This window comes from Aulostomus chinensis, chromosome 19 (assembly GCF_037954235.1).
Source record: "Aulostomus chinensis isolate RoL2024-O1b breed Wild chromosome 19, RoL_Achi_v1.0, whole genome shotgun sequence".
Taxonomy (NCBI): domain Eukaryota; kingdom Metazoa; phylum Chordata; class Actinopteri; order Syngnathiformes; family Aulostomidae; genus Aulostomus; species Aulostomus chinensis.
The window spans coordinates 8,876,713-8,881,634 of record NC_141338.1 but is presented as its reverse complement, the minus strand read 5'-3'; positions in this window follow the sequence as shown (position 1 = coordinate 8,881,634).

Sequence of the window (4,922 nt, the reverse complement as noted above, 5' to 3'; positions counted from 1 at the left end):
GTGCATTTAGCCAAGAAGTCCTCCAAACATCCCTTCCCAGCTGATTGTGATGGAGGTAAATCCTGTCCTGAACTAAGATTATCAAACTGTGCTCTTTTGAGTCTATCAGCACATATTTGATGACTCTCTAGCTTCATGTTATTATATTACCAAGTTCCCCTCACCTGATTAAGGTTTTATCTTCAGCCACAGCTGTTCAAAAGATTATATTCTCTTTTGAGACAATATTGGGGCCATGGGAGTCACATCTTCCAGCTGCCAGATAGAGATGACTGCCTCGATAACTTGAGAAAGAAAGAAAGAAAGAAAAAACTCCATATGCATGTAGCATGTGTGTGACCACAGTTTTCATTAAGGTCACAATTATCCAAGTGATTTATAAAGAATTACCCAATAAAATTATATCAAAAAGCAGACTCTTGTGCGTGTGCAAAGCTTTGTTCATGCTGCAATTGTTGCTGAAGCTGTGAACCAGAGGTCTCTGAATTCCTGCTCCCGGTGGTCAGCCCTGATTCTGAATCTAAAAGGCTTAAAGGCTTTGAAGCGCTGTAATTATTTTAAAGGTGTGTGTTGACAATCTTCAATTAGATTTAAGCCTCTGCGTATTCCAAGGAATTTATTTACCTGGTAAAGTTGTGATCAAATGCGTCATTGTAAGATGAGTTATTGTTTGACCTTCTTAAACAGTTAATCTGCTACATACATGAGATGCTAACACTGTTTGAGTGTCAGGCTTGCAAAGTCAGAAACTCTGCATGTTGCAGTGGTCTCCCAGAATCTGTACAGATATTGTGGATAAATTGTGTCTATTGTTCCGTATGCTGTATTTTTAACTGTATGAAGAGCAAATATAAACAGGTCAAGGAAAGTATCTGTAGACATGAATAATTAATAAAGCATACACTTGAATCTGCTCGCTTAGATGTGCAAAAAAAAAAAAGACAGCATACACACATTCATATCTGAGTTGACATAATTGGAAAAGTATAAAGTGGAAAAAGTGTACATCTTTAAATAATGTACATGCAGTTTGCATGGATGAAGTCACGGTATAGAAATATTAATTGATTTAGACAATGGCATTGTTTGCCACAGTGGAATAATGGTAGCAGTGCTAAAGTAGTAACTTGTAGTTAATTTAAATAAAGATTCTAAATCAATCGTTTGTTTCAAGATGTAATCAGTGTTTGTTTTTAAATGGATGATGCATAAAATTTACTGACCCTACATTAAATGGCTGGACCTGAACAGCTAGTGCGCACCGGGCCTCGCTAGTTAGCTTAGCTGTCCCTGCTAGCTGTAACTCGCATCTCTGACATGTCATGTTTAACCACTCCAGAGACGCGTAAGGTAATTCGCCCATGCGAAGACTAAAACAAGTCTCTTTCTCGCAATCGCAACGGTGATTGACAGGGCTTTTCTCCTCTTGGCCTTTTCTTGCTTGATGAAGATTCCCTAGAAAAAAAATTTGAGTCTAAAATAAATTAAAATGTAATACCATAACATCACTTTAAACAAAACAAAAAAAAAAACAATACCTGCCTACTAAAAACCATAGCTACATAGCTAATTTCAAAATACATAAAATAACTATGGGTTATCATGAGCTTGAACATTGCAAAGATGAATACAGATTCTTTATGGATGATGCAGCATTAGCTTTAAAAGATGTGTTTTCTTTTTTTTGCTTGACTTGAGTGGGAGGCCTATGTATTCTTTTCCGGTTATAAATTTTCTACATGTTTACCCCATTAATCATTTTCTCTCAGTGCTCTCAATAAACGGTCACTTGCAGGTGAGATAACAAATGTTGTTGCTATGAGAAGTTAATCATAACACCACACAACTGCCTTTTGTAATTGGCTTAACTTGAAAAATATCAAAACATAATTTAACATCTTGACATTATCTCTGTTTCTCTGCGGTGAGCCTTGAGGTGTCTTAATGGTTGTGATTCTCATTCCAGCGATTTTGTAGCCTCGGGGCTTCTCTCCTGATGATGCTCACTTTTTCTCTTCATTATATTTGAAGCGGGTCCAAATGTCAGCCTGCTTTTTCAGACCAAACCCATTGATATTGTAGATTTCCCATCAATGTATCACACTCAAGGAGGAGAATAAGCTCATGAGAGTGTTTAGTCTCTCCTTTCAGCAGTTAAAGGCTCATATTAGTGCCTTTCGTATCCTCTTTGTGCAAACTGAGACACCAAATTCCTTCTTTGAGACTCCAGACTACAGGAAGAGGCAGCCATGTGTATGCTATTTAGCTTGACGTTATTAGCAGCCTAGACACCAAATAAAACAAGAAAAAAACAACTATCAAATGCTGTCCAGCATAATTCCCCATGTTTTATTTTCATATTTATGCAGGTGTATGTTGGAAGCAATAAACCACAAACACTTTGATCTGTTTCTGTGCTTGTCCATGTCTCATTAGCATTGAGCGCGACCAGCTAGCACATTCAAGTGGACGGCTAGCTAGCGCTTGCCTGTGCTTGTTCAAGCTAACACCCAACTGAAAGGGTTTGTGAGTATTTGAAAGGCAAATTGTCTTTTTGAGTGAATTATTGTGAAGATTCAGTAACATTTTTTAATATCTGTTATAGTTGCCTAGCTCTTACTAATGTCAACAATTATATATGTATGTTTTCTCAAAATATTTTTTTTTGTCCAAGAGGAATAAAAGGCTGTAAGATTAAACAGTTCAGAATATTCTTCAGGAGAATAACAGAATCATACAGCATGTTTTTTTTTTCATGTTTGGACCTTCCACAACATGCTTAGCTAAAAGTGTGTTAAGTAACAAATCTGGTTGTTCCAGTAGGTTCCTCAGAACATGGCCCTACTTTTAGACAAGTTGTAACCTTTGAGGTCATCTGTTGTCTCCTTGTGTGTTGATGAACAGCGAACCGTCCATGGATCGCTTTAGCTTGATATCCCGGTATATTTTACAGCGGGCCCCCTTTTGTTTAGTATCTCAAGGTAATTGTTGCTCATTTTTGTATTTATTGAGCATGAACAGGATATTCTTTTTTAATTAAAAACCACTAGACCCCACACTAATGGGCTGCACGATGGTGCAGTGGTCAGCACTGTGGCCTCACAGCAAGAAGGTTCCGGGTTCGAGTCCCGGCTCGGGCACGGGATCTTTCTGTGTGGAGTTTGCATGTTCTCCCTGTGTCTGCGTGGGTTCTCTCTGGTACTCCGGCTTCTTCCCACCATCCAAAAACATGCAATTGGGGACGAGGCTGATTGATACTCTAAATTGACCGTAGGTATGAATGTGAGTGTGAATGGTTGTTTGTCTCCATATGTTGGCCCTGCGATGGATTGGCGACCTGTCCAGGGTGAACCCCGCCTCTCACCCGTTGATGCTGGGATAGGCTCCAGCCCCCCCGCGACCCTTAATGTGTAGGAATAAGCGGAAGATGGATGGATGGAGACCCCACACTAAGATCCCAGGTTTAGACAGAGCACTGATGGTGATTGGTATTTCTGACAGCTGAGGTGTGAGGAGATGCCACCATCCCTGACACCTCTAGGTGGTAGCAGAGGTCCATCCAGACCCGTTCAGTCTTATCTCTGCTGATGGGACTTTGCTGCACTGCACTGATCGAGTCCCTGTGAAAAGGCTGTGTGACCACAGACTGAAGCAACAGTAGTGCGTAGACAAAAGGATGAAAGGACTGAACAAAAGCCTGGAGGGCCTTTGATTAAAGCAGATATACTGTGGGCTAAGGTGCTTCTTTTCTTTCAGCGGCTTTCTTCCACGCTTTACGATGTGCTCTTCTTTCCCTTTCTCTGTGTTATCTGTTGCCCTTACGCATTGTTCTCACCAGGTGACCATGCAAAGTCAAACCATTCTAACACATTTATTGGGGACCTTTACATGGAAATTGAGCTCCTGCACTTTTCCTGGGGACGTTTGGAGCTACATCATGTACTGGATGTTCTAAAGGTGTGGCCTTCCAATCAGTATCAATTAAAAAAAAAAAAAAAAAAGTCTGTTGGTGTCCTGCTGGGGGAAAAACCATTAAACAAATGACTTTTCAGCCCCGAGCTGACCTTGAAAGACATTGTGGGTTCGTGTGTGTTCTATTAGTGCAAGAACACAGTCACTTTGTTTTATCGTTTATCTCTTTCTCCTCTAGGCTGGACTTCTTTCTGGGTTACCATTTGCATTAGATTGTTGTATCCATGTATGATGTAAGGGCTTCCCAAATAAAACGAATAGGAGTCAAGGGCCCGATATACAGTATAGACGTGTGGTGTTTTGTTTGGTTGTATTGTATTTTTTTTTAATCCAGATTAGATTTTAACCACATTGATTGTCACTTATCTATGAACATCTGTGCTGTTGTGAGCAGAAGTGCATCTTCACGGGGATTTTTGCGAGACAGATGGAGATTCTAGTGTAAATCTAACTCAAATTTCCCAACTCAAACTTCTGTCTTGTGCCAACTACTGTAGATTTATTTTGCCATTATTGATATCAATAGGGTTGCAAAGTCACCTGTAATTGTAATTGTAATTTCTGGAAAGTTTGTGGGCGTTTACGATGGGAAGATCCATCCATTGTCTTCCGTTTGTTCCTATTAAGGGTCGCGGGGGGGCTGGAGCCTATCCCAGCAGCAACAGGTGAGAGGCGGGGTTCACCCTAGACAGGTCACCAGTCCATCGCAGGGCCAACACATAGAGACAGAGCCACACCTACGGTCAATTTAGAGTATCAATCAGCCTCGTCCCCTCTTGATGTCTTTGGACTGTGGGAGGAAGCTGGAGTGCCAGAGAGAACCCACACAGGAACAGGGAGAACATGCAAACTCCACACAGAAAGATAATGTGTCCGAGCCAGGACTCGAACTCTGCACCTTCTTGCTGTGAGGCGACAGCGCTGACCACTGAACCACCGTGCCGCCCATT